The sequence below is a fragment of the Panthera leo genome, chromosome D1 (assembly GCF_018350215.1).
Source record: "Panthera leo isolate Ple1 chromosome D1, P.leo_Ple1_pat1.1, whole genome shotgun sequence".
Lineage (NCBI taxonomy): Eukaryota > Metazoa > Chordata > Mammalia > Carnivora > Felidae > Panthera > Panthera leo.
Genome location: NC_056688.1, coordinates 87,839,828 through 87,858,215, shown reverse-complemented (window position 1 = coordinate 87,858,215; position 18,388 = coordinate 87,839,828). Strand labels below are relative to the sequence as shown.

The 18,388-nt window shown below is 44.6% G+C and overlaps 1 long non-coding RNA gene across 1 annotated transcript; it reads left to right on the top strand.

Annotated features, from left to right (window-relative positions):
* Positions 1-302: 302 nt before the first annotated feature.
* Positions 303-6,971, top strand: LOC122200233. The gene is made up of 3 exons (XR_006193757.1): positions 303-625; positions 4,225-4,440; positions 6,685-6,971. It is a non-coding gene; the product is annotated as an uncharacterized LOC122200233 (long non-coding RNA).
* The last annotated feature ends 11,417 nt before the right edge of the window (positions 6,972-18,388 follow it).

Genomic DNA, 18,388 nt, shown 5'->3' with positions numbered 1-18,388 from the left:
AGCTTCCCATGTATGGATGTGTGGACATATGCACGGAGGGCCCAAGCTTGGGGGGATCCAGGAAAGGCAGGACAGATGTAATCAGGGTAGAGCCTCCTTTGTTTGGCTTTACTTCAAACAAAGATGACAGCAGGGAAACTGGAGCCCCCACTTCCCTTCTCTGAAGACCAAAGCAAGGCCAAAAATAGAAGAGACAGGAAGCATTTGATCCCAATGTGTCATATGAACACAAACATCCTGCCAACTTTGCCATCAGGGAGTGCCCGAGAGCAGCTGCTATCCACAATGCCCAGCCAGACTCCCTCAGCATAACATGGGTCTGGGTCTGCTGGTGTATCTCCAGGGTTCTTAGAACACTGCACAGCAGAACACACAGGGTGCTTTATTATGACCAAAAGAATGCACCTCACAGACCTCCAGCCACAGGAGGCCATAGCTGCTTGCTCTGAAATCCATCTCTGTGTTTCCTCCAAGGCCACATTTCTCACCGGCTGCTCCCAGAGAACAGCACAGATGCTGGGGCAGACCTGTCCCTGGGAGACACTGGACTCCTCTGACAGCCGTCTTTGGCTCGAGGACTCCCCGATGGCCTTGCCGAACTTTCTTTAGTCTGAGGTGCTTCCCCGTAAGTGTCCTTCTCTCTCTCCTTGATTCAGAATTGAACGAGCGTCCGATCCTAAGGGCTCTCCCAGCCCTTCTCAACCCCTCTTGGCATCTGCTTATTGGAGCACCTGAACTAACTCAGAGGTCATCTAGTAATTGCCTCATTTTTACTTTTTTTTTTTTAATTTTAGAGAGAAGGGTGCCTGGGTGGCTCAGTCGGTTGAGCATCCGACTTCGGCTCAGGTCATGATCTCACGGTTCGTGGGTTTGAGCCCTGCGTGGGGCTCTGTGCTGACAGCTCAGAGCCTGGAGCCTGCTTCAGATTCTGTGTCTTCTGTCCTCTACTCCTCCCTGGCTCACACTCTGTCTTTCTCTGCCTCTCAAAAATAAAGAAACATAATAAAAATTTTTTTTTTTAATTTTAGAGAGAGGACCACATGGGTGGCTCAGTTGATTAAGCATCCGACTCTTGGTTTCAGCTCGGGTCGTGATCTCAGAGTTTGTGGGTTCGAGCCCTGCATTGGGCTCTGCACTGACAGGGTGGAGGCTGCTTGAGATTCTCTCTCTCTCCCTCTCTCTCTCTCTCTCTCTCTGCCCCTCCCGCATCTCTCTCTCAAAATAAATCAACTTAAACTTTAGAGAGAAAGAGAGTGCGAGTGGGGGATCAGGACAGAGAGAGAGGGAGACAGAGAATCTCAAGCAGGTTCCATGCTTAGCACAGAGCCCTACTGGGGCTCAATCCCATGACCCTGGGATCATGCCCCATTCGTAGTTGAGAAAACTGAAGCTCAGAGAGGCAACGTTCTGAGGCCACACACCAAACCCATGCAGAGCAGGAAATGGGTCTCCTTGCTTACAGGCCATATCTATTTCCCTTACTTCATGTGTTTTTGAGAGGGGAGGGCACAAATGGTGACACGTGGGTGAGAATTTCTTCAAAAGAAGCCCCCTCACACACTCACTCCTGGCTCCCTCCAGCTCAAAAGCCCCAGAGCGAAAGATAGTGCCTGGCTTGTTCCTCCATTTGCCCCAGACACTCTGGTCTCCAAAGCTTGGGCCCTTGACTCTACCACCTGCCTGATATAATAAATGAGATAGCTCCATTCAAATGTGGGGGGGGTGGGGCATTACTGCTTTTGTAATTGGGGCAGGTAGACTGGACAGACGTCTGCCAGCAGGAGTGTGTGCAGAGAGCAGATCAAAAGGCAACCAGGAGGGGCGGGGGTCTTCCCGGCCAGAGAAAAGGGAGCATCAGCATTTGCTCAGGGCCTTCTCCCTGCGGGAGCCTGAGCTGACCCGTCATTTAAGAGGCTTCCTTACTAATTTCTTCCGCACCTGGCCCAGAGCTGGGGCTGCCTCACGGCTTCCATCATGCTAATTGCCACCGTCTCCCCAGTGACACTGAGCTCAGTTCCTGATAAGGTGCGTCCTTAATAGTCTCCCATTTCCCTGCTGACACCGGAAAATAGGCCTGACTCGGCGGTGTATTACTGCACTGAGTGAGGTGCAGCCGTCACGCCCAGCCTCACAGCCTGAACCATTAGTGGGCCTACAATCAATAGTGTTCAGGCAACCCTTGTTTCTCTGAAAGCACTCATTTGGCACGTTTGCTGTTTGTCAGGCAGTTCCTTTCTCTAGTGTCCCACGGTCCATGGCCCTGGCGTCTGAGTCTATCCTCTTTCCACAGAGTGCTGAGCAGAATTCGTGAGTTCCGGACAGCACCAGCTTGTTGTCTTTGGAACAAAGGAATGATAAGACTCTACCAGGCTGCAATTAACAACAGCTTGGGTTATAGTTCTTTGGTTGCAAGCCACAGTAATCGACTGTGTGAATGTAATCAGAGTAGGGCCTACTGGGAAGTCACCTCACACCTCGGCACTGAGGCTCAATGAGCACCAGGGAAGCTTCTGAAGATTCAGGTTTAAGGGAGAGAATGTCTGTTGAGTCTGGTTTGAGGCACTAGGTTTTGGCCAAAGAAGGATGGGGCAACTGGATGGTCTGTACCTAAAAAAGGAGAGTGAGGACACCAGAAGAGGAGAGAAAGGATGTGGGGTAGGCAAAAATACTGGAAGTTCACTAGGTGAACAGACATCTGGGGGACATAGGCCCAAAGGAGGTACTAATGGCCTGGGGTATGGTAAAAAGCCCCCTTTGGCCTTCAGATCTTTCTACAAGGACTGTGAAAAGTGCCTGGGGCATTGGACACGTGGTCAATAAGTGATAGCTAGTACCATTAGTGCTTGAATTATTACTTCTGTAGCATCATTTTAAAACACTAGGCAAAGTTAAAGCACCTGGTAGAATGCTAGAAGCATGACCTAATTATTATCTTGACATACATGAAGAATCCTGCTAAGTGTTGTGACCAGCTCTTTTTAAAGGATTGTAGCTAAGTTTAACAGGCAATGGGAAAAACCAGAGATTCTTGAAGACTTGGGTGTACCATAAAGGAATGACAGCTTCTGGAAAGGTCTGTAGAAGAGTACTACGGACCCTGCTCCTCAACAGATATTGTTCAACAGAACAGAATTTCTTCCATATGGGATCCTTAAACCTCTCCCATCATACAGGCTGTGTTCTGTCACTGCTTATCTACTCGCCTGGATCACCTTCCAGATCGCCGGCTCTTTGAAGAGGGAGAGCAGGGGCTGGGATCTGTTCGTTGCTTGGGATCCAGCACAGGGGATGGCATCCAGTATGCACTCAAGAAAATATTTATGGATTGAATGAATGAATAAATGAATGAGCGATAGGGGGCTGATGACCTTTCAAGGTCACTGGCTGGCTAACAGCAAAGGGTTGGCCACTGTACCACATGTGATCTCCAGGAGCTGCTCTCATCAAATGTTCTTATCTGACAGTCTTGAAATGCTTATTGAATGGAAGGGAGAGAGAGAATGGAAGGGCTAGCAGGGAAATTCAGAATTCAGAGGTGAGGCCTGGAGGAGAGGAAGTAGAAGGCAGAGGGTGGGGGTGTTGACAGGAAATTCCTGTGAGGATCCAGGGGCAGGTCCACTGCCAGGAACTTGGTTTAGTTCTGACCTGGAAACTGCTGACCAGAGGTCCTCTCCTGACTCCAATGCCCATAGGCTGGAGGGAGGGAGCCAACTCTAGGCTATACTTTCTATCCAAAGACAAAACGTTCAGTAGAATACAGGACATGTGAAAGGCAATTTTTGGCCAGAGGCCATGTGCAGGCCAAGGGAATAGATGCCACAGGAGTTCAGATGCATAGTAGACCATCGTGACCAGAAGTGGTCAGAGATGGCTTTACAGGCAAGAAGGGAGGTTCAAGTCAGCCTCATAGAATGGGAGAGATTTAGATACATGGAGAAAAAGGGGCACAGATGGGGACAGAGTCTGAATAAAGCATAGAAGTAGAAAAGTACAGCGTGTGGTTCAGAGGAAAGACAGTCTTGGCAAACTCAGGAAAATGACTAATCAGAGAAAGAGTGAGACAGGGAAGCTGGGACCAAGCCAAGGAGAGCTCTTAATATTAAGCTAAATTATTATTTTTTGTCCATGTAATTCTATAAATATGATCTACAAACAAATGAATGAATGTGAAGCGAACAGGAAGAGATAGCCCTTCTACTGTTTGAATACTTATGTCCAATCCAGTGATGGCAAAAGGCTTTACACAGTCAGCCTCCCAGGTGAATGGTGCTCACCTCGACGCCTCAGGGCTCAGAAGATTCAGAACTCTGGCAGAGGAGGTGGCCAGGCTAAGACTAACCATGCTGCAGCATCCAGAGCAATGCCTACAGCCAAGTGAAGGTCTCCAAAGATGTCTCTCTCGTCAGCCAATAGAGGCATTCAGCCAAGTGGGTTAACCTGGTAAGTTAAGTAAAATAGGCTGTTTCCCCTGGGTGAAATTTTAGGGATGTTGAGAGGGCTCTCTGCCTCCAAATCCCTTAACTCTGCCCACCCCATCCCTTAATTCAATGCCTGAAATTCCATAATCAAAGTGTCATCTCTTAGCTACAAGCTGTGATGGCTTCTAAAGCTGTTATCAGTCCATTACACCTTATTGTAAGTGAAGGATCTGAAAGTAGGTTTTGACAAGGAGATTGGAGAGGGAAAGGAAGATGTAACCTGTGTACTTGAGGTGGAAGATCATCAGAGACACAGACAGAAAGTGCTGGAGAGAGAGAGAGAGAGAGAGAGAGAGAGAGAGAGCGAGCAGGGAGGAGGAGCTGGCATCGTGACAAACTTTGCCAAGGGCGATTTTGCCAAGTTCTAGCAACTAATCCTAACACCGGCCAGACTGTCCAGTTATTAACAAAAATGTTTCATACGCTCAGTCTGATTACGGCATCAGCCAGATGATTTAAATGACTGCATTAGGCAGCTAACTGGGTAGTCGCTGGCCTCTCTACCACATAGGGGAGCTTGGCTAATCTTAACATTAGCAGGTTGCAGAACTCATCAACAGCTGCCTGCTCCAGAGGGTGAGTGATGCCGTTCTCAAGATCCAAGGAGGCCCAGGGAGTTCAGGAGGATGGAAGTGTTCATTCTTATTATAAAATCCCCTGAGAATAGCAGGCTGTTTAAAGGATCAGTGTGTGGGCCATTTTTCTTCTGAGGAGCTTTGCCTTACAGTCTCATGCTGCATATTTCCCGGTCATAATAGTTTGGAGAAAAATATTGCTAAATGGCTGCATAAACAATTTTAATTGGCCTGGGCTCCCAAAATGTGCTATTTTTGTTCTGCTGCCAAGCTTGCTTTTTTACTAGCTAATTATGCCCAGCATTTAACTTTCGGCAAAAAAAAAACAAAAAAACAAAAAAAAAAAAACCAACAGGAAATAGGGCATTCATTACTCGAGTGACAACTTTTCAACAAGCCTACATTTCAACATCCATTGTGTAATTTCCTCTCTCCAGCTTACAGTTAGTAGTTCCATCAGCCTTTGGAAACAAACAGCTCCCGTCAGTGGGGCTTTGTTCTGTTTAAATGCTTGCCTATCTCCAAGGCAGGCAGAGGGAGGGGCTCCCATGAGCCACCCGGGCCCTGTCCCTGCAGGGTGGGTCTCCCAGCTTGTTTAGGCTCCTCAAAGCAATTCCTTGCCTGGGGTTGCTGTTAGGCTGAGCTTGCGGCCAGATTGGGCTCTCTCATCAGGAACTGGCCTGGGCCTGTTGTTTATGCATTACCCCCAAGGCTCCTGGGGGATTCAGGCCACTCTCAGAGGGACACTCTCTTGTCCCCCGAGGAATCATAAGGACAGACAATCTCAGTTTGTTAGATGATAACTCCTAGAAAGTTCTCTAAAGCCACGTCCTATTGTACGAGCCATTTTAAATTTATTTTATTTAAAAATGTTTATCGCAAAGTGTATCACATGCATAACAAGTACATAATTGATTAGCATACTGCTTAAAGAGTTATCATAAAGCATAGAACATGCAACTACAATCCAGGTCAAGAATAGATCATTACCAGCACCCCAGAAACCCCTCTCACGCTCTTCCCCAACCACGACTCCCTCCATCCTTCCCAAAGTTGACCACTACCCTGACTTCTAAGACTACGGTTTTACGCGCTTAAACTTTACGTAACTGGAGCTATTTCTATGTGTGTACATGTGCGGGACCATGTGATATATTCTTATCTCCGGCCTCTTCTGTTCTACTTCACTTTATTGCATGTACCTCATCCATCTTCATTACTACAGAGGATTCTCCTGCGTGATGAGATCACAAGTTGTCAATTTGACTATAAACGGACATTTGGGTTGTTTCCAGTCTGGCTATTGTGAAAAGTGCTGCCATGAACACTCCCGTGTGTGTCTTTCAGTGCATAGGCACACACATTTCTGCTGAGCGTCAACTAGGAGTGAACTGCCGGGTCACGCACATAGCTGGTGTGCATATTTGGGTTTTATAACCGCAGCCAAACTTTGTTTTCCAAGTGGTGTTTGCGAGTTGCCACTGCACCACTTCCTCAGCAGCTTGGAATGGTCAGTCTTTTTTATTGTAGCCATGGCAAAATGTATCGTGGTATCTCAGTATAGTTTTGATTTGCTCGTTCTTGACTATTCACGGAGTTGAGCGCTTTTCCATGTATCTATTCTCGATTAGATTTAGAATAAGATGGAGGTTGAAGCACTAAATGATTGAAATCTGGAAAAGAAGATATTTTCATGGGAGAAGAGGCTGCCAAAATTTCCACCTCCTGAATCAGCAAGGAATCAAAAAGGAATGATCGAATCCCCAGTAATCTCAAAATGATGTACCTACAATTGCACTGGGAAAGGCGGGGGTGGGGGGGAGCCAAAAACAGCTCATCACCCTGTACACTCTGTTAGTGCCTTGCTTTTCTCTTAAGCAATACATCGTCATCATCTTGTGTCATTAGCTATCTTACATGGCGATTTTTAATAGTTACATTCTATTTCACTATTTAAAGGTATAATTTATTTTGTCAGCCTCCTGTGATTTCTGGTTTTCACTATTATCAGCAATAATGCACTAAAAATCCTTGGGACTAAATCTCTGGGCACATCTAAAACTATTTGCTAATGGCAGCACACTTTAAAATTATGGTATTTTAGGGATGCCTGGGTGGCTCCATCGGTTGAGTGTCCAGCTCTTGATTTCAGCTCAGGTCACTATCTCATGATTCACGAGATCAGCCCCATGTCGGGCTCTGTGCTGACAGCACGGAGCCTGCTTGGGATTTTCTCTCTCTGTGTCCCTCCCCTGCTTGAGCATTCTATCTCTCTCAAAATAAATAAATAAACTTAAAAAAAAAAAAAAAAAACTGTGGTATTTTAAAGGCAAACTGGAGATTACATAGGGACATGTAATGAATGAATTAATATGAGCACTGCCTCCTTCTTTTTTTTTTTTTCTTTTTATGAGTCTTCCCTCAACCTTTAACAAAACTCTGTGGCCTTCCTGAGGGTGAGCTGAATGGAGTGATGGTGACAGCCATGTCAGAGTAAATCTATGCAATCCACCTCCTGCTTTGGCTCCTTATTAAGAAATTAATAATTATTATTTATTATTTACTGAACACTTATCTTATGGCAAGCATTTTATTAGGCAATTTTGTAATAGATGTTACCATTCAACCTTCATAAGTTTCTGATGTGGATGGCTATTATCGTGCCCATTTTTTAGGTGAGGAAACTGAGACTTAGAAAGGCTAAGAGCCATGCCCAAGCTCATTTAGTAAGTGGTAGAGTAGGAATTGGAATCCAGCTGTCTGACTCTATACTCCCAGTTCTCAACCATTATACCACTAATTCCCAACCTGTATACTTTGGTGTTCTGGTGTACTGCAAACCTATCCTAGACACATTGCTAAATTTTATATATAAAATTATTTTGCTGCTGAGTGGCAAACGTTATACGGTGAATTGATTTCAGAGATGGCTCTAATTCTTCCTAGTACATGCCCTTTGCAATTTGCCTTTGCAACTCCCCCCGGCTAAGAAGTGAAGATATGTCTCCACCCCTTGGGCATGAGCTGATCTTGTGACTTGCCTCAGCCAATACGATGTGGCAGATGTGCTGGTGTGCTTGTCTCAAGTTTAGGCCTCAAGGGACATTGTTTACTTTTGCTCTACCTCTTGCTCCTCTGTCACCATGGGAACAAGTTTGGGCTAGCTTGATGGGGAATGAGACATGGGAAGCAAAGCCAGGTCGAAGCCCCAGATACGTGAGAGAGCCCAGCCCAGCCAAGATCAGCCAAGCCTCCTAAGCCAACCTACTGTTGAGGGTAGATGGATGAATGATCCCTACTAAGCCCAGTGAAACCACCTAGCTGACCCAGAGATTTGTGAGCAGAATGTTGATTGCCACATGTCACTGAAGTGTTGTGGGTATTTGTTTTGTAGCAAGATTGTGGTGATAGATAATACATACTACGGTGTCTGTATCTAATGGACAGAATACTAGCTAGTGGTAGGTCATGGTGGTGGACAAACTCAGGTATAACTTGGCCTCAGCACAGCGAACATCAAGCTGTTACCTAAGAAAGGTGTCTATTTACTGAAGCATATGAAAGCAATGAGTATATATGAGAAGATATTGAAACTTCATTTCAACAGCAGCCCTGCACTGCTGGACCACCAGGGATAGTGTGATGCCATCACCCTCTACTGAGTAAAATTTAAAGTTGCATTTTGAGGGGTGCCTGGGTGGCTCAGTGGGTTAAGCATCCGGCTCTGGACCTTGGCTCAGGTCATGATCTCACAGTTCGTGAGTTTGAGCCGTGTGTCGGGACTAACAGTGTGGAGCTGGTTTGGGATTCTCTCTCCCCCTCTCTCTATCAAAATAAATAAACTTTAAAAGAAATAAAGTTGCATTTTGATCGTAAGTTCCATGTTATATTGTTCGCATATTGGTTACACTGGTTGAATTGGATTTCTATCCCTTGCAACCTAAAGAGTTCAAGTTCCAGGGATGGGAGCATTTGAAAAATTACAATGCCTCCCCTCCCATCTGTGATGCTCATGGTCCTGAGCAGTGTGGCTGAGAAAGCAAGTTGGAATGTCTAAAGCCCATTCAAAGAGCAGGCTGGTTGTTCCCTGTGTCAGATTCCTCATCTTACAGAGAGGGCCTCCTCCCAGAGCTGGCCCAGGTGTAGACCAAAGGAGGCAATGTAACAAACTGCCTTGGCCACCCTCTGTCCCTGCCCCAGGGCTACCGGCCTCCTGTATCTTCAGATTAGTAACTGAAATTCCATGGTCCCCCTCTGTATACACCAGTTGAACCATTTTCCATACTCTTGGCCTTTTTCTTCTTCCTTTATGCACTTCTGTTTCAGTTACACATTGTTGTGTGTGTAACAAGCTATCCCAAACTTAATGGCATAGAACAACCACCATTTTTGTTCTTCTGTTCCTATGTGCCACAGGTCAGGAATTTAGAGAAGGCATGGTGGGATGGTTTGCCATCACTCCTGGATGTTTGAGCCTTCAACTGGGAGAACTTGAATGGCGGGGGCTGGTGTGTTCTAGAAGCTTCTTCCTCCACATATGCTTAGTGCCTGGGCTGGGGACTGTTGACACCAACATGTAGCCTGTCCACAGGATGATGGCTTCTTCATGGCAGTCAGGCTTTTTATGTGGTGGCTCAGTGCTCCCAGAATGAGGTGAAAGCTTCATGGCCTTTTATGGCTTATCTTCCGAACTTACATATACTTTCACGTCTCTCATATTCAATTGGTTAAAACTGTCACAAGTCTGCTCAGATTCAAGGGGAGGGTAGGTAGACTTCATTTCTTGATGGGACAATCATCAAAGAATTTGCAGCCATGTTTCACAATTGCCGTACCTTAAACTTATCTATCCATTGTGTCAACTATAAAGATCCTTTATTTTGTGTAAGAATCTTTTGGTTACAAGGAAAAAAAAATAACTCAGTCTAGGTTAGAAGAAAAAAAAGATATGAGTAATTTACTTAAGGATGCAATGGTATCTCACAGAACACCCCAAGGATGTCACTGTAGTACTATCGTGTGCTTGGAGTCAGTAGGTGCTAAGGTGTTATGAGGCAAACTCATCCCTACTGATTTATCTCCATTCCCAGGCAGTGATGCCCTAGCCATGAAGGAAGGGACCAGAGTCCTCAGGGAATGTCACTAAAGGGAAGGACTGAACGCTGTGGCAAGTCTGTCACACATTCCAGAGGGGAGGCCAAAGTATGGGGCTGGGTGTGTCTCCTCAAGTGAGTGTTAGAACACTGAGCATCTGAGGAGGACTCCTTCCATCCCTAAACACACGAGTATTCATTCTAGAGGGTCATCTGAGATCTTTCTCCCCATCAGGCTGACTTGCTATCCCCAGCCTGAAAGATTCAGTCATTCATTCAACAAACGTTTATTGAGTCTCTTGGATGTTCGTGGCACTGTGGCAGGGAACAAGACATTCAGGAACCTGATGAGATGAAGACACCCTCTTACCTGGGACCCAGGAGCCCTGATTCTGCCAGTCACTAAGTAACTTTGAACATGTACTCTGCCTTCCATGGTTCTCAGTTTCCCTATCAGTCAAATCAGGACCTTGACCTTGAAGATCACCGAAGTCCCTTCAGAACCCCTAGAAGAAAGATGATGTTGGCACTCCTAAAATTTCAGCCTTCAACCTCAAGTTTATTTTCTGTCTTTTGCCTTTACTGCTGGCTGGCTTACTCTTGCTGTAATTTATTTAACTGAGCCGTGCTGAGCAGTTTGGAACTGAGTTTGCATGAATCACTGTCCATAAAATCAAGTTAAGTGGATTTCATTCCACACAGTGCACCTGTGTATATACTCAGGGAGAAGAAGCTGGATTTTCTTGGCTCTTCCAGACCACTGTTAGAATTGCTTCTTTACAGATACAGCATTCACCCTGTATTTATAGTCCATTGTTATAACAGTCTCCTTCAGAGACCTGGAAGTAAAGTGTTGGATGCAATTTTTCCTTCAGATCATTTTATGTAGCTGTCCTGTTTCTCTATCTAGCTAAAAATCCGACATTGATTTCCTTTATTTTATCGGAGTTGGCAAATATCAGATTCAACTACATTCAGTCATTCAACAAATATTTATTGAGTGTTCCGTGAAGTTATACTGAGCTAGGTATGGGGGTGAGGGTTGAGGGGAAGTGTCCTGCTACTCAAAGACACTAAAAACTATGTGAAGTGTTAAGTAACATCAATGCAAGAGAATGTTGCCAGGCAGAAAATAGGAAATTTGATGTGGTGGTTGGAAGAAGAAACCGACAAAGCTGAGTGACCTAGGAAGGGTTATGGAGAGTTCAGGGAGGATATTGAGCTTGTGAGAGGGATTCCTATTTGGACCACTCCCTCTGTTTCCCTCCTTCTGACCCCCTCGCCCCATGACATAACCAGCACTAGAGTCCTTTCAGTTCACCATTTTGTAAAAGGATGTGATGGGCGGCGGGGAAGAGGTTTGAGCAGGGATGAGCATTTGTAGGAAGAAATGCCCAAAGGGTCTGCTCTAGTGCTTGTGAAAATACTTTTTTTGGAGCCAGTGTGAGGGATTATAAAGGGATTTATTTCATTTTGTAACACCGCCAAAAGCACAGGTCGACTGTGACTAAAATGGCGGTATGAGGGACTGCCTATTTGGATCTTTGTTCTTGTTTTCCATCTTGATAGAAAATTTGCCATTTTTACTCTGCCATTGAATAAACATTGCACAATTTTCCTGGCCAATTTAAAAAATGCTATTCCATTTACCCTTTGGGTCTCTAAGAGACATATTGAGATGTTGGGAAAGGGCATGGTGGGACCTCCCTTCTGCCCTGACACTATGCTTATGACCATTCTGTCCTTTTGAGAAAATGGAGTTGCTTTAAAAGGACTTGAAGCTTTCACTGCACCTGTGTTTGTATCCAGGCCACAAGCAAAATTTGCTTTGCTTAATGAGTTCTGTTTGTTATGCCGTCTTGGGATAAGACATGCCCACATTTCCCCAGCAGTTATTTGGGGAGCTTGAATGCCCAGATGGTGCTTTATGCTGGGCAGTCTCTGCCAAGAGACCCTGGACAGCGCCACTTCTGCCCTGGAGGAGTAGTACAATGGGCCACAGAGCAGTGCTGTCCACGCAAAATAGAGTGCCACGAAGATAATTTTTAAATTTCTATAGCCACATAAAAAAAGTTTTAAAAAGCAGGTGAGATTAATTTTAATAATATATTTATTTTATCCAATATGCCTAAAATATGATCATTTTGCCATAGACTTAATATGAAAATAATTGATGAGGTATTTACTTTTTTTCATTTTTTTAAATACGTCTTCCAAGACTGGTATGTATTTTTTTTTTTTTAATTTTTTTTTCAATGTTTTTTATTTATTTTTGGGACAGAGAGAGACAGAGCATGAACGGGGGAGGGTCAGAGAGAGGGAGACACAGAATCGGAAACAGGCTCCAGGCTCCGAGCCATCAGCCCAGAGCCTGACGCGGGGCTCGAACTCACGGACCGCGAGATCGTGACCTGGCTGAAGTCGGACGCTTAACCGACTGCGCCACCCAGGCGCCCCAAGACTGGTATGTATTTTATCTTACAGCACACCACAATTCAGACTGGCCACATTTCAAGTGTTAATAGCTACATGTGACTAGTGACTACCACACTGGACAGCATAGGTCTAGAATTCTCTACCGATCCTTCTGCAGACCCCTTAAATCCCTGGAGGGTCTTTTCTTTCAATCTTTATAAGCGATGAAGAGCCCAACCCTTTGGTTTTGAGTAGGAATAGCTTGCTACTTAACCCTCCAACTGCACAATTATTTCCATCACTCCCAGAGATAGGCTAGCAAATTCAGGGACCTTCCATTACAGTACCTATCACCCCCCACCCTGCTTATGCTATATTCATACCTTGTTTGTGTTTCATACTCTGGCTCTTTCTGTACTTTATCCTTTTATTTATTTATTCCATTTATTTTTTAAGTAGGCTTCACACCCAGCACAGAGCCTAACATGAGACTTGAACTCATGACTCTGAGATCAAGACCTGAGCTGAGATCAAGAATTGGGTGCTTAACTGACTGAGGCATCCAGGTGCCCCCTATACTTTAACCTTTTAAAACTTACCTTTACTGGATGCTTTTTCCCCTCAGAGCCCACTTCAGGGCTTAGGGGATAATGGTGATAAGGACTGCTGGGCAAAATAAACTGCGGTACTCTTTCTTGGGAACTAGCACTCACCAACCCACTTCAAGATTACAGATAATACGTGGCGATGGGGCGGGACAGCAAGAGCAGTGGAACTGGAAAGGATTTAGAGAACTCCTAGTCTGGTGTTTGTTTGTTTGCTTCTAAACTGAGGTATAATTTGCATAACATAAAATTAATCATTTTCAGTGTACAATTCAAAGACATTTAGTGCATTCACAACATTTGCAACCATCACCTCCGTCTAGTACTAGGACATTTTCATCACTCCAGAGGAAGCCCCATCCTCATGAAGCAGTCACTCCCCATTACCCCCTTCCTGTAGCGCCTGGCGACCCCTGCTTTCTGCTTTCTGCTTTCTGGATTTGCCTGTTCTGGATATTCCACGTAAATGGATCGTACAATACACAACCTTTTGTGTCAGGCTTCTTTCACTTAGCATGATGTTTTTGAGGTTCACCATGCTATTGCCTGTATCACTACTTTGTTCCTGTTTACTGATGAATAATATTCCACTGCATGTATATACCACATTTTATTTATCTATTCATCTGCTGATGGACATTCAGTTTGTTGCTGCCCTTTGACTATTGTGAATGGTGATGCTATGAACGTTGGGATACAAGTTTTTGTTTAAATACTTGTTTTCAATCCTTTTATGCATATACGTAGGGGTACAATTGCTGGGCCACCTGGTAATTCTTTGTTTAGCTTTTTGAGGAATGGTTGATCTGTTTTCCAAAGTGGCTGAGCCATTTGACATTTCTACCAGCAAATTAGGGGGGGGTTCCAGCCAATTTCCACATTCTTGCTAATCCTTGTTATTTCCCACCATTTGTTTCGTCTTTTTTTTTTTTTTTAATTATAGCCACCCAGTGGGTATGAAATGGTATCTCGCTGTGGTTTTTTTTTTTACGAAAAATATTTTAAATTAATAAACTTAAATTTTGTAAATTTAATTTTTAATGTTTTAAAGCAGTTTCAGGTTCATAGCAAAATTGAGTGGAAAGTCCAGAGTGTTGCCATCTACCCCTGCCTCCACACATGCACAAGCTTCCCCACTACCGAAACCCTCCACCACAGTGGTGTATTCCAAAATTGATGACATCACACTGACACACCATCATCACTCAAAGTCCATAGCTTGCATCAGGGCTCACTCTTCATATTGTATATCCTCTGGATTTTGACAACTGTGCAATGACACCTGTACCACCATTGTAGCATCATACAGAGTAGCTTTACTGCCCTAAAAATCCTCTGTGCTCTGCCTCACTGTGGTTTTGATTTGCATTTCCCTAGTGTCTAATGATGTCCAGCCTCAGTCTAGTGGTTTTTAAAAACCATTTTTTAATGTTTATTTATTTTTGAAGGAGAGAGGAACAGAGTGTGAGCAGGGGAGGGTCAGAAAAGAGGGAGACACAGAATCCGAAGCAGGCTCTATAGGCTCTGAGCTGTCAGCACAGAGCCCGATGCGGGGCTCAAACCCAGGAGCTGTGAGATCACGACCCAAGCCGAAGTCAGATGCTGAACTGACAGAGCCACCCAGGTGCCCCTCAGTCTAGTGGTTTTTAAGCAGCACCTTGAGAAGCCTCCTGAGGGATCACCATGGAAGAGAAGACCCAGCAAGTAGCAACAGTATTGAGCAACACCCACCCCTACCACCATCACTCAGCTTGTGTCTATTGGGCATGTTTGACTTATTCAGTATTCCATTCGAGCAGGGGGTTTTGAGGCTAACATAAATTTGACAGTCATCTACCTGGTCTTGTATACATTTTACATATGGCACAACTGAAATCATAAGAAGCAAAGATACTTGGCTAGTGTCTTGAGATTGGCAACTTCCAAAAGCAGTAATGGAGCCCTACTTCTCTGACTCCTGGTCCCATTCCCTTTCAACACTATTGCCCTGTCATTAGTAATAACAATAATGGCAACCACCACGTGGTAAATGCTTGCCATGGGGCAGGCAATGTGGTGATACCATCACGTAACTCCCTTGGAATAACTCTAGAAGGTTCATGCCATCGTGAGGCACGTAGCACACTTAGGACGGATATCTTCACCGTGGCCTGCCAGACTCCTCTCCAACCTCATAGGTGTAGCTCCTTTTTTACTCCATCACTCTGCTCCAGCCACACCACGTGTGAAGACCAGCGTATGCCAGTTTCAAGGCTTCATGCTAAATGATGAACTTTTACAGTGGCTTAAATAAAAGAATTATTGGGGCACTCGGATGGCTCAGCTGGTTGAACGTCCGACTCTTGATTTCAGCTCATGTCTTGATCTCACGGTTTGTGAGATTAAGCCCTGCGGTGGGCTCTGGGCTGACAGTGTGGAGCCTGCTTGGGATTCTCTCTCTCCCCGTCGCTCTCTGCCCTTCCCGTCACCTCTCTCTCTCTCAAAAACAAATAAATAAAAATTTAAAAAAAAAAATAAAGGAGTTTTTACTTTGTCACCTAAAGGAGGTCTGGAGGGAAACAGACCTCTAACTTGAGGGTCGTTAGAGATTCAAGCTGCTTTTTTTCCTGCTCTGTCACCTTAGAGTGTATCTTCCATTTTAATGGTTCAAGATGGTGTTGGACCACTAGGAACTCTACTTGTGTTCTAGGCAGTAGGAAGAAGGAGGGGGAGGAGGGCAAAAAAAAAAAAAGCACTTACCAGCCGGATCAATTTCCTCCCAGCAGCCTTCCCAGAGACCCCATGTAATGTCTATTTCTATCTCATTTGGCCTCAGCTAATTGCAAGAGGAGCTGGGAAATGAAAATTTTTTAGCTTATCTTTTGTCACGCCAAGTAAATTTGGGGTTCTATCCTAAAGAATAAGGGGAATATGGATATTTTGAGACACCCAGGGTCTACCACAGATGTTAATCAGAGCCTTTTTTAATAGTGAAAATTTGGAAATAACATAAATATCTGAAAGCATGATTGGCTCAATAAATTAACTGATTCATTAATATCATGCATGCTTAAATCATACATTTTATTTTGTTCTTTAAATTTATTTGTTTATTATGAGGAGGGCAGGAAGAGGCAGGGAGAGAGGGAAAGAGAATCTCAAGCAGGGTCTGCACTGCCAGCACAGAGCCTGATGTGGGGCTTGAACTTATGACCTGTGAGTTCATGACCTGAGCCAAAATCAAGAGTCGGACGCTTAACCAACTGAGCCACCCAGGCGCCCCTAAATATTACATTTTAGAAGAATATTTAGGGGCGCCTGGGTGGCTTGGTCGGTTGAGCGTCCGACTTCGGCTCAGGTCATGATCTCACGGTCCGTGAGTTCGAGCCCCGCGTCGGGCTCTGTGCTGACAGCTCAGAGCCTGGAGCCTGTTTCAGATTCTGTGTCTCCCTCTCTCTCTGCCCCTCCCCTGTTCATGCTCTGTCTGTCTCAAAAATAAATAAACGTTAAAAAAAATTAAAAAAAAAAAAGAAGAAGAATATTTAACAGCATGGTAAAATGCTTATGATACTATGTTGAGGAAAAAAGAAATTACTACTTTCCTAAGAAAACAATTAAGATATTCTATAAGAACCATAAATGAGGAACAGCCACTTGATGATATAAAAGAATTATGGTACTCTGGTTACCTTTTAAAAAGAGTCCTTATCATTTAGTAATGTATTTATGGATGAAATGATACGGTGTCTGGAATTTGCTTGATAGTGGAGGAGGGAAAATGGTGGGGAGGTAGGCTCAGAGAGGGTAAACCACTTACTTGAGGCCACAGAGCCAGTAAGTAGTAGAGCTGGGTTTTAAACTCAGGCAGGATGACTCCAGAGTTTAATACACAGGAAAAAGCAGCAGACCGCATGGCATTTACGTGCAGCTCTGTTAAGAAGGCAGCATCCATCATACAGTTGGCACACTAAATTTTCAAGTCCCTGACAAAGCCATGGGTCTGTGAAAACTCGGGAAAGAAGACCCCGGTACTTCTCCCAGGGAATGAGAAGCTGTTATGGGCATCTATTGTAGAGATCAGAAGGACAGGCTTTCAAGGTCCCACTTAGGTTAAAGAGACGCTGGACAGACGGTCGGTTGGCGTGGATCAGTTTGGTCTTATGGGCTGTTTACCGCTCTTACAGTTTTGGTTAGCTCACTCCCATGTTATACTGGTTGTCGAGTATTTAATATCTCCCTGGAAGAGAGAACTGGTCTTGTTTGTAAGGATTTAAAAGTTAGACAATCTTCTCAGAGGAGTCTGGGAAGATTCTCAGAAAATGATAGACAGCTCTCTGGCTTGGGTAGATAACCAAGCCACGCGCTTGATGGCCCTTCAAAGTCTTGCGCAGGCCCCACAATCTCGTAAAACACTGTTAGATTGGCCACTCTTGTTTGGACAAAACAATCAGTCAAACCACAAAGTCAAAAACAAAGTTCTATAGTAGAAATATGTATTTGCCGTCCCCTTCTGTAGTTACTCTACCTCTGTATTCCTTTGGAGAACTAGCTCTCCTCTCCATTTCCCTTCTCAGTGGAACCGTCCATCATGGTGCCCCGTCCTTCCAGGTCAAGAGAGGGCCATGTGACCCAGTCAGGCTGCTCAGATGCTCTCTTGGAATATGAATCTTGGGTCAAAATACACAAAGACAGAAAATCACACAGGTGCATCCCTAAATAACACCTTCAAGAGAGAAAACCCCCGTTTCTAATATTTCTGAGAACCAGATATTTAGCCTTTTTTTTCATCAATTACACCTCATAGCCTGACAGTAATTTTTATTTCTGAAGTTATCCAGAGTCTGTTTCTGTTGTCTGTAACAATGAAAACCCCTCACTCACATGGGGGTCAATATCAGATGTCAGTGCTTAAAAACAGACCCTTCCTTCCTGGTCCAAACACCCCCCCCTAACCCCAGAACCTAAGTCCTTTCTCCTCCATTTTCTTCCAGAGCATCCTGGGCCAGAGTGGAAAAGGGCTCTTGTCAATGTGCTAAGCTTTACCTTGAGGGATAAGTGAGGACACCCTTTAAATTACCTATAAAACCCTTTGATTCACTCAGCAGAGGTTGCCATGGGCAATTTGCTAAGCTTATTGATTATTTTCTGTTTAAATTAAAGTTTGATGTCCTGGAACAGGCTGTGCAGTGCATGGAGTTAATGGAAAAGGTTGAGATCCAGGGGAGAGACACTCACTGGGGAAA